Source organism: Acinonyx jubatus, chromosome D1, assembly GCF_027475565.1.
Source record: "Acinonyx jubatus isolate Ajub_Pintada_27869175 chromosome D1, VMU_Ajub_asm_v1.0, whole genome shotgun sequence".
In the NCBI taxonomy this organism is placed as follows: domain Eukaryota; kingdom Metazoa; phylum Chordata; class Mammalia; order Carnivora; family Felidae; genus Acinonyx; species Acinonyx jubatus.
Window position 1 is genome coordinate 76,944,467 of NC_069390.1, and position 12,660 is coordinate 76,957,126.

Consider the following 12,660-nt stretch of genomic DNA (forward strand, 5'->3'; position numbering starts at 1 on the left):
GTAATTAAAATCACCCATGATTAATGGGCTAGCATTTTCATAGGGCTTTGTTGTCTACAAAAGCATTTCAGTCTATTTTCTAACTGCCCAGTAGGAGCAAACCCCAAATCACCAGGCTACCTTTTGTCCTTAATATGCATCTGAACTATTCCTGTCTAAGGGAATACCTTGCCTCAGGATGTAGTTGTGGGTGTCCCCTCTCTGTATGAGAGGAAAAAGACCTTTTCTCTCAAAAGCAAAGACTGAAGCCAGAAACTAGGGACTTCACTTACTTTAATGTCCATTCATTGAATTCACCTTCTCTTCATACAGAAAACCCCCTGGGACATGAAGACTCTGACATGCCAAATGGATTGCTTTCTACCATAAGACTCTACCTATTTGCATTATTTCTCTCTGTAAGACAGAATAGTCAATGCTATTATTCTTCTCTTGTCTAATCAACCCTAGACTGAGACTCTAAATCTTGAGTTCTAATTCTGGCACTTACATTAATGCAATCATGGAAAATTGACATTTTAACTGTGCATAAAAAATTAGCTTATATTTTAGGGAGGCAATTCCCTTAAGGAGACAGTAAGACAAGCTGTTATTTGTAGTTAATTAAATGGCTAAAATGCTTAAAATAAACAGTTCTTGTATTTGGTTATGTTTCTGATACCTCTTTATCTTGCATGAATTTCAACAAGGGTTTTCACTTAATAGTCAATAGGAAAAAATGATTTCATGAAAGTTTTTAAGGTATTTTGAGGATTGACTATTTATACTTCATCAGAAAACACATCATAAAGAATCTAAATTTGTTTTTTTATTAAAAATATTTTTAGTTTATTTATTTACTTTTTTTGAGAGAGTGAGAGAGAGAGCAAGCAGGGGAAAGCCAGATACAGAGGGAGAGAGAGAATCCCAAGCAGGCTCTGCACTTTCAGCGCAGAGCCCGATATAGGACTTGAACTCACGAATTGTGAGATCATGAACTGAACTGAAATCAACAGTCATATGCTTAACTGACTGAGCCACCTAGGTGCCCCAAGAATCGAAATTTGTAATGCTAGATACAGTGCTTCTCATCAGGTATCAATGAATAGTCAAATTGGTAAATCTTCATTCTTTGTCTGCAAAGATACGCACATTTCTTTCCTGATTGTACATATTTTTTCCCTACAGAATTCTTTGGAATGTTCTTTTAAGAAAACAACAGAAATAATGTGGAAATGGTATAGCCTCTAGAGCTTTACACGTAATTGTTGATAAAATGCTACAGAATTTTTATAGTCTAGGTGCAGTATTGTAAAGTGTTATCTATTCTGAATCTGAATGAACGTATAATTCGTTCATCTATTCATTCAACATGTATATTCAGGCATTCCATGTTTGAACTACATTGGTAAACTCTCTCACAGCTATTGAATTCTGGCTCCATGAATGTCACTGAAACATTTCCGGCACAAAGCTGGTAAGAGAGATCATTACCGTGACAGTCTTAGTGGCATCCTTAAGTGGGGAGGACAAATTTAGGACAGTCACACAGTTCTGGCAACTAGTTTTATGTATGTATTTCTTTAATTTTTTATTTTAATTCAAGTTAGATATTAGATTCAGTGTGATATTAGATTCAGATGTACAAATTAGTGATTCAATACTTCCATACAACACCCACTACCACAACAAGTGCAGTCCTTAATCCCTATCATCTATTTCAACCATCTACCCCACCAACCTCCCCTCTGGTAACCATCCATTCACTCTCTATAGTTGAGTCTGTTTCTTGGTTTGCATCTCTCTTTTTTACCCTCTGATGGTTTGTTGTGTTTCTTAAATTCTACCTATGAGTGAAAGCATGTGGTATTTGTCTTTCCCTGACTTATTTTGCTTAGCATTACACTCTCTAGCTCCATCCATGTCATTGCAAATGACATGATTTCATTCTTTTTATGGCTGAGTAATATTCTATTGTGTATATATACCACATCTTCTCTATCCATTCAACAGTTGATGGACATTTTGACTGTTTCCATAATTTGGCTATTGTAGATAATGCTGCTATAAACATCAGGGTGCATTTATCCCTTTGAATTAGTGTTTTTGTATTCTTTGGATAAATACCTAGTAATGCAATTGCTGGATCATAGGGTAGTTCTTTTTTTAACTTTTTTAGAAAACTCTATCTTGTTTTGGCAATTAGTTTTAGGTGGATCTTTCAAGGCAGGTGCCTGATTAGGATTGGGGAAGGACCATAACATGATAATTGAGGACTGATGGAAACAGCAAGATGAGTTTGGATCAAGAGTGTAAACAGTTTTGGAATCCTGGGAAGTAAACTGTTCTTTGATGCTGTTGAAAAGTTGAACAATTTGATGTCCATTAAATGGTTTCCTGGGAAGTTCCTGAAATGGACAACAAAGTCACTTGCAACCTATGTCTTCCTAGGCAAGAGTTCCCTGTAAAAGACATGTTAGTGAGGAGAATTCAATTGTAAAGTCATGTCACTGTTATCCATAAGCTACATGGGTATAGATGACAAAAAAAACCCAAAAAAATCACCAAAAATAACTATGCACATAAGTATTTTAGAGAGCAGAATAACTAATATTAAAAATAAAGACTAGGAAACATAGCAATTTGGATATTCATCTAAATAGCATAAAAGACATTATAGCTACTATATGGAATTCTGGAGTGCTTTCAATCAATTACTTTTAAAACTTTCTCAATAAAGGTAGAAATTTAAATGTTTTAACTCCATTTAGTTTTATTCTACATTTTGAATTCTGTCTATGTTTCAATTCTACCTATTTTATTTTTTTAATTCACTTATAAAGAGAGAGAGAGAGAGAGAGAGAGAGAGAGAGAGAGAGAGAGAGAGGACATGAGTGGGGGAAAGGCAGAGAGAGAGGGGGATAGAGAATCCCAAGCAGGCTCCATGCTGTTAGCACAGAGCCAGATGCAGGGCTAGATCCCACAAACCATGAGATCATGCCCTGAGTCAAAATCAATAGTCAGGTGTTCAACCAACTGAGCCACCCAGGCATCCCCAATTCTTCCTATTTTAAGCAACACTTTCAGCACAGCCTCTTAGCCACTTGGCCCCATGCCACCTATGAATTTGAAGATACATGATGGGAAATGTGACTTAGAATGTGGGGCTCACTTCAATGCATTTGCCTTCTCTCTGAGATTCTGGATGAATAGAAATTGAAATCCTTTCCCAGAATTGATTGTCTATTGCCTGACCCCACATTCTAATCTGCATGAAAGCTAAATACATTGTCTGATTATTTAATGTTATATCCCAGCGCTTACTACAGTGTTTGGCTCATGGACAGTGGTCATTTGTTGAATGAATAAACCCATGGTTCTGCTGCTTAACTTTCATTAAATCTAAATCTCATCTGAGAAACTGTAAACTGAATTTTCTTCACTCTTCTTTTACTCTATGTGCCTTGTGTTACTGGAGGTACATCAAATAAATTAGGCTTAAGTCAATGTATTCCATTCGTTAGGCAATTGTAGTTAGTTTAAGGATGAACATAGAGCTCAATTTGGGCCCTTTATATCCCTGAGATATGGGCTTAAACTGTTGTTTTTTTCCTATATTGTGAGCTGGCAGAATGTTGAACAGATCTCAGCGATCATGTCACTGTGAAGGGAAACACCCTTCTGAAAATGAAGGCAAACCATGGAAGAACAGAGCTCACTGATCAATACAGCTGGATCATCAGCTGTTTTTAGATCCTGAACCAGCCATGCCCGAAGGACTTTCCAACTCTATAAGCCAATATATTCATATGAATGCTTACATCAGTTTTAATGGAATATTTACTAGGATACAGTGAAATAATATGACTAAAATTGCCTTAAGGAATACATAACATAAACTAGGCATGCAATAAATATTTGTTTCCTTTGAAAAAATTCTTCTTTAATATTGTCTTTTGCTCTGGTCCTAGAACACTGGCATTTCCTCAGTATGAATTTAGATTACTGAAATAAATTGCTTTTACATGTTTATTTATTTTTGAAAGAGACAGAGAGACAGAGAAACAGAGTGTGAGTGGGGGAGGGGCAGAGGGAAACAGAGACACAGAATCTAAAGCAGGCTCCAGGCTCTGAGCTGTCAGCACCGAGCCCAATGTGGGGATCAAAACCACCAACTGTGAGATTATGACCTGAGCTGAAGTTGGACACTTAGCCTACTGGGCACCCCCCAGGTGCCCCTAGACTACTGAAATAATCACACAGCTAACATAAAAGTTTGTTTCTATAGATAATTAAATCATCAAGCATAACTTGAAATCCATTTTCCCCAACTCTCTTATTTACAATAGAAAAACTAAAGATCAGAAAAAGAAAAGAAACTGAAAATCCAAGAATAACTTTAAAAGATATAAAAATAGTTGCAACTGACCCAGGAATTGAATTTTGGTCTTCTTCCTTGTTGAATGAAAGCCCCTTCAACTATATCATATTGGTTCTGTTACTATATGCTTTTTACTTCAGATATTGATACTATATTGTCTTAATTTGCAGATTTTTTCAATATAATCATCTCCCAACACCCCACCATAGATTAAGATTAAATTGAAATACTCTTCTCTAATAATCAATCAACAATAATTTATTAATCATCTATTGTGGACCTGAACTGTGTTAGGCTTTGAGGATGAGCATAACATTCCCAATTAAGTAATATAGTCAATACTTATAAGAAGGCTAACAATAATAACAAACAGAAATGCATTATGAGTTAGATTTTTTGTGCAGTAGCATGACATCTATCATACTTTTAGCCTTTGAACATATATCCTTCTGAGTTCTTATATTAATACCTCTGGTGAAGGTGAAGTGACCATATTGGTAATGAGTAATCAAGCTTCTTTGTTCACAGCTTATTGAACCAAGAGTGTTCATCTGACCCAATCTGGGTCAATCATATTCACCCTTTCTCAGGAAATTGAATTCAAGGATATCTAGAGACTGAACCATTTAATGATAAGGAACTAGTCCCCTAAATCACACGTTGTGGAGGTACATAATAGTTTCAGAGAGTTTGTCTTTCTTCTAACCATTTGCTCAAAGTACTGATATATTCACTTTTTTATTAATTTTTTTATGTTTATTTATTTTTGAAAGAGACAGAGAGAGAGTGAGCAGGGGAAGGGCAGAGAGAGAGGGAGACACAGAATCCAAAGCAGGCTCCAGGCTCTGAGCTGTCAGCACAGAGACTGATGTGGAGATCAACAAACTGGGCCACTCAGGTGCCCACTGATATATTCACTTTTTGATGAGAATTTGTCTTTGGATCCATTTGGGCATTCAAACAACCATAACACTATTTGAGTTAGAATTTGTTGCATCTGACCTAGACCTAGGAATACTTTCTTTTGTGATAATTGAAACCAAAATTTTTATTTTTTCTACTATTTTATTGACCAAGAAATTATTTCACTCTTGCTCAGTTGAGCACTTAGAAGTAGGTGGCTCATAGATAAGGCATTTTTTTATAGAGGCAGGACTTTATTTCACATAGGAAGAAGGTTCACACTCAGAGCCAATCATAATAAATTTATTGGTGTATAAGATACATAATTGTCTCATGAAAGTATTAATTTTAGATTATATTGTGGGTTTTTACTGGGGTGAATAAATTGATTTTCATTCGGAAAACAAGAGTTGCATGTTACTTTTCTTTTCAGAATGTTAAGGATGAAAGTTGACCTACTTTTCTTGCAGGAGGATTTTTTGCATTGGATGTTGAAACTTTGTGTGTATTGGAGGGGAAGGGAAGAAAAATCCTTTCATAACTTAGAAGGTGCCTTAACCAGGAAAATAATTCTTTAGTTTAAATTCACTTCTTAATCAAAATTTAGCAAAAATTTCCCAGGGGTCAGCAAGCAGGGTTTTCCTCCAATTCCAATGGATATAATGCAGTCTCTGATAATCTTTGTTCTCCAACAGAAGAGGCTAAAAATATTACAAGGATGGCTGACAAGTCAAATCCTCATATAAAACAAAGTTATGGGAAAATCAAGACACAATATACAAGCAGAAAAAGCAGATCTGCAAAGATAAAGATGAATGTTCTGACACCAATTGGCATACTGCAATTCAACACCAGCACTAAACAACTGATGTTAGTGCAAACCTCATGAATTAAGGGCTTAGTTTTCCACAAGACTGCCCTTCTTTCAGACAGCAGCTACACTATAGGGGTAAAATACCCACTCTTCTTATCAATGGCCTACTAATTTGAGGATTCCCAAGACCTCCTCAGATGCAAAAATTCACTGGAAAAACTTATAGGACTCAGGAAATTGCTACACTTATGACAGTCTTATTGTAAAGGATACAAATCAAGGTAGGGAAATGTCTGCAAAGATCCATAACGCAGAACTTCTGTGCCCTCTTCCCATGGAATCAGTGTGCATCACCCTCGTAGCACATCAATGGGTTCAACTAGATATGACTGACTGAATCTTTGGCCATGTGATTGAAGTCAGCCTCCAGCTCCCTATCTTCTTTCTCCAGATGTTAGGAGGTTGGACTGACATCAAGGGGCTCAAAGCCCCAACCTTCTAATTGTATGATTCACCTTTCTGGCATATCCAATTCTCATCCTAAATCATCTCCTTAACATAAACTCAGAGTGGTTCAAGGGCCAATCATGAATAATAGACACTTAATAATAGGCATTCAGACAATTCTAAAGATTTAGAGGTTATTTTCCAGGAACCAGAGTCAAAGACCAGATAAATCCTTTATTATACAACAGAGAGAATGAGTAGATTTTCAAAGAGACACAGAGAAAAGATTCAATTAGAGAAAAAGCTGGTAGCCTTATGGCATTCTGTTCTTTATTTTTTTTATATTAGATATCCACAAAGTCAAAAACTTCTCTAGTTAGTTTCCATTCCTTGCAATCAAGTTCCCTCATTTAGTAGAAATTTGTGGGGAAAATATAAGCACACAAACAAGACTGAGATGACATTCAAATAATTTGTAGGGCTTTTAATTGGTATTTAGAGTATCCAAGAATGTTCCAGATAGAGGAAAATAGAATGAGTAAAATTATTAAGATTAGTAGACGTGGAATGTATAACCAGTTCCAGGATTTCTTTTATAGTAGTAAGGTCTCTTTCAAGTTCTAGACACACACACACACACACACACACACACACACACACACACACACGAGTAGTCTGGCTCAAGAAATTTGGGAGATTTTATGAAGATTTTATGTGTATTATGGGAACTAGGGCTCTTGATATCTTAGACTAGCTCCAAAGTAAGGTAGTGTAATTAAGGTTTTATATAGAAGGGGGTTTTAAAAAAAGAAAAAAAGAGAGAAGATTTATTCTAAGGCATCCTTTCACAGTATTTCTCTAAGCTTAGCAATACTGCAACATATTAGCAGACAACATTATTTGACTGGAATTATAGAAATCACTATCAGGAAAAAAGGGAGAATTAAGCTTGTCTCTACAATTTTTGCCTTTAACATTCTAGTATTTGTCCTGGAGTACCCCCTCCCTTTGAACATCCATCCCTTATAACATTCAGCTCAAAACCTTGACACTTGAGTAAGTTTCTACTTATGACCCATTGAGCATCAATATTTCAGGTAAATATGTAAATTATATTGATCCTGCACAGAAATGATGAAAAGTGAAGTAAAGACTCTTCAAGACAAATAATATAGCAGGTTATTCTAGGTCTTCGTGTGTAAAAAGATGGGAAATAGTAAATTGAAATGGTAACTCTGTAATTTGGGAGAAAAATAGGAAATAACTACCAGCCAGTACTAATTTGACATTAGATTTCTAACTAAGTAGAGGATCCAGAATATTTCTCCACTGCATTTGAAGTCATCTCATTAGAGATTTGGAACTACATTAAGCACACAGCCTTGAGTAAAACAATGAGAAGAAAGCATTTCAGGAAATAATAAAAAATACAGGTAAAAATGTTGGGTAGAATAGACTGCTAGAAACCTTGAAAGCCAACAGATAATTTATACTTGGTATGATGCATGTATAATAGTTTTCCCCTGGAGTAACTAATAAGAGTAATTATAGGATAAGTGTGGAATGAATATGAAGGATGGATGAAAAGGGAAGACAGTGGACAGCAACAGGTTAAATGGTTGCAGGAGATTGGATAAAATTGAGGAAATGCATTGTAGGAAAACATAGTAACAGTGAAGTTTGGAGTGTAGGAAAAGGAGGTGATTTTAATATAGAATGATATCTTTTTCTCTGAGTAGTAATTACTATAATTATTAGTAACAATTATTTCCCTATAAATCTAGTTTTCTCTGGATACTTCTGCCTGCTGAGATTCCTCTGGTTCTTTAATGCTTCTTCTCTAGGAAATATAATTTATGCAGTAGCTAAAAGGCTTTTTCAGCATGTTCAGGTTACAGGGCAAGTATAAGAAGTCTGTGAAGGCAGTTAGGCATGATGGGCATATTCCAATACAGTTTTCTTCAATCATTTGCCTGATGAGATGGCAGTCTTCCTTCTATGCCTGTCTTTTTCACTCTCTATTTTTTTTTTCCCCAGGACAAATTCAAGGGTATGGGATTTGGGAGTTCCTTATAGTCCCTAGAATATATGATAAGCTGGGTGCACCAGTAGAAGAAAACTAGGTTATTTATAACTTTAAGACCTTGAGAATTTAGATATATCATATGAGTGTCCTATGTAAGAAGTTTTTGCACTTTCATTATAATTCTTAAATAAAATACTAATCAAAATTACTATACTCCGGAGTCCAAAGGAGACCAACTGTTGTAACTAAGGTTGCAAATATGGTATAATAAAAGAATTTCTCTCCCTATTTTTTTCTCTCTCTAAATTTACTTAGTCTTTTCTTCCTTCTGTTAATTGTTGTAATTTCTGTGTTTCTCAACAGTTCTAACCTGCATTGTTCTGTACCCTGAAGACACTTTAGGGAACAAAAAAATTTGCAGGGAGGGGTTGGAAATTTCTGACAGGAACATTTTGTCTGTCCCAATAATCAAGAGGTAATAGTGGGAGAGTCAGGAAAAATAACCCTCAATGTGTAGAAAATCCCAAAATATAGAATATTCCAATGTTCTTCACAATTTTCAAATGTCCCTCTGGAAATTTTGAAAATGAAAGTCTTGGAACCTAACTCTGTTTTATTTATCCAGTGCATTTTTGGCACAGTTTTAATATACACCGAATTTTTTAAAAAATGTAACTACCATGTCATTTGAAGAAAGATTGCTTCGTTCTAATTCAGATTTTTCCCAAGTTTTAACTACATTTTAGAAAACTGTGTTTCTGAAACCAATATTGTTTGTGGCATTTGAACCTCCACACAATTTATCTGTATCAGCCTATATCATTCATTACCACATTCATAGTAATCCTGTGAATAGGGTCTGATGTCTGAATGTTCTATTTTTTTTTTTTTTTTGAGAGACAGAACATGAGCAGGAGAGAGGCAGAGAGAGAGGGAGACACAGAATCTGAAGCAGGCTCCAGGCTCTGAGCTATCAGCACAGAGACCTACGTGGGGCTCAAACTCACGAATCGCGAGATCATGATGTAGGCTGAAGTCAGATGCTTAACCGCCTGAGCCACCCAGGCGCCCCTCTATTTTGGTTTTAAAATTAGCTGTACCTGTGAATTTACATATTAAGATGTGTGGCATTTTATTATGAATTTGTTTCTGCTGGCTGCTGCCTTGCTTATATTCCCTTTACCTGGCCTATACTCCCATACTCTTGCTTCTATGAAAGTTGGCTGGCTGTTAACTGCTCAAAGATGCTGCCCCTTCAAGAGAATTGTCTTTGGGTGGAATAGGAGATGCTTCAACCCCTGCTGTCGTCTGAATATTTGTGTCCCCCTCAAAATTCATATGTTGAAAACTCAACCCCATGTGATGGTATTGGAATGTGGGCCCTTTGGGTGGTGCTTAGTTTCTGAGGGTGATGCCCTCATAAATGGGTTTAGTGCTTTTATAATAGAGACCCCAGAGAACTTCCTCACCCTTTCTATCATGTGAGGATGCAGTGAAGAAGCCTGCAATACTGAAGAGAACCCACATCTGGCCATGCTGGCAGTCTGATCTTAGACTTCTAGGCTCCAGAACTGTGAGAAATAAATTTCTGTTTAGAAGCTACTTAATCGATAGTACTTTGTTATAGACACCTGAATAGACTAAGTTCTCAGCCAATGACTGGCTGCCTCTGAGGTTAAAAAACCCAGCCTCTATTCTTAAGGTCTGACCAGTTCTGTTGTGCCATGCTTTGACTATACTGCCTAATATGGCCACCACTAGTCATATGTATTGTATTTAAACTAATTAAAATTAAAATTTCAGTTCCTTGGTCTTACTGACTACATTTCTTGGGCTCAAGAACAACATTTGGCCAGTGGCTACTATACTGGACAGTATAGATAGGGGACATTTCCATCATAACTTAAAGCTCTATTGCTCAGTGCTTTTCTAGAGCGCTCTTGCCCAATAAAAATATAATGGAAGCTATACCTGAAGTTTAAAATTTTCTAGTAGCCACATAGAAAAAGTTAAAAAAAAGGAAACAGGTAAAACTAATTTCAATACTATCTTTATTTACTCAATATATCCCAAATATTACCATTTTAATATGTAATCAATGTTAAAATTATTGTTGATTCATTTCACATTAATTTTTCATACTAAGCCTTAAAACTGAGGTGTGTATTTTAAACTTATAGGAAACATTAATTTGACAGCTACATTTTCATCAGAACTACTTGATCTATATTTAGATTTCATAAAATTTACAGTTGAAAAGTAGACTGACCTACTCCAGTTTTTCCAAGAATGCTTAAAAGTTTTTCAGTAATTGAATGGGGACATTTTTTAATATAAATTAATTAAAATAAAATAAAATAAAAATTCAATTTCTCAGTTACATCAGCCATATTCAAGTGTGTCACTGACAGAAATGTCTGGTGGCTGTTGAATCTCACAACACAGTTCCAGAGCTCCTCCTGGTATGGGCCAGAAGCTTGGTTCCAGCTGAGACATCTTAATTTAGTTCCTACTTTTGTCCTATCATGCCTCCTTCACTTCCCTGCTCTTGTAAGCACTCTCTCAATAAATCACATGTGCCCAAGACCCTGTGCCAGAATCTGTTTCTAAGGAACCTGACCTAAGACATTAATTTTTTATTCATCTCATATTACCATTAGTGCATTACATTTATTTTTATATATGCCTGCATTTTATATTAGCTACACGATTCATTTCAAGAAGTAAAGGGGGACATTTCAAAATATTTTTATTTTCTTAGAAGGAGGTATTAGGGTCTGACACTCTGAGAGCCAGTGTGTTACAAATATAAATGTGAGTTTATATGCTTACATTTTTACTTCAGTGTATTTTATCTGCAGAGCATATCAATTAGGAAATTTTCAGATATTTTACTAAAATGTAAACATTATTACTATTAAGATATAAAATTGCTAGCAATAATATTTTACCACTGCCAGAGCATTAAATATAGACAATGGTACTGCTGATCATCTTTTTGAGCAATCAGACCACAAATTAATTCAAATAATCAAAATAAGCTTTCAGAATTGTTTACATCTTCCCCCCACTAACACGCTCAAAATCAAACTGTAACAATAGTTGATGTGGCATTTTACAAGCAATTTACCATAACTGAAAAAGGGACATTTTTATTGTTGGTAATTATACCCATCATGAAAATGCCTGTGAATGGAAGAGCAAGAGGAAAGAGCAGATGATTTGAAGCAGGTTATGGAAAAGCAAAAAGCTGAGCCATTTCGGAAAAAGTGGAATCTGCTCTGACTTGCACTGCAACAGCCCTGATAACAGCCAAGATCCACTCCTAACCTCTTGAATGCTTTTATTCGTAATTATTATTATTTTTTAATGCTCTAACATCTTGTGAGGAAAAAGTGTGGGTGCAGTGACAGGGTTTTGAAATCAATCACTTAAACCTGTTTGTACCTCAGTCTTGTATTCAAAAGGAGATAATAGTTGTTGTACAGTTGTTGTTTTTTCTTAATGTGATAATTAAATATAATAACATATTAAATTACACCTACATTGTTATCTAGAGAATTCACTGAGGAATAATATGCCAAAGTGAGCACATGGGCTTTCAGGAAAATAGGCTGTACCAAAAAGGCATAGAGACTGTAATAACTTGGCAAGATTTCAAAAATCTTGAAGAGAGAGGAAAAGCTTGAGCAGTACAATGAGCTGGTGTGGCTCTTAAAAAGAACATCATGGTAAACAACATATTGCAAGTCAACATGATCTGCTCACTCTATGGACCTTTTTGAGGTGTTCAGGAAGAGAATAACTCTAGAGCAAGAGAAGGAATTGCTCGGATATGTCCATGGTGAGGGAGTGTTGAAGTGATAGGTGCTGCTGGAATTCGATGGGAAAGAAGATGACGCAGTCCATTTAAATGAAAGCGTTGACCCAGAGACAGTCAATTTATGGAAGCTGGTGACAATTATAACTCTTTCCTTCCTCTGTCTAATAACAAAATCTGTGCTGTTCATGAAAATACTGTACCTCTGAGCTTACCTATGAGTTATACCATCACAGTCAAAAAGGCTGTCTGGCCTTCCTGTAAGTGTGAATTCAGAAGCAACCATCTGG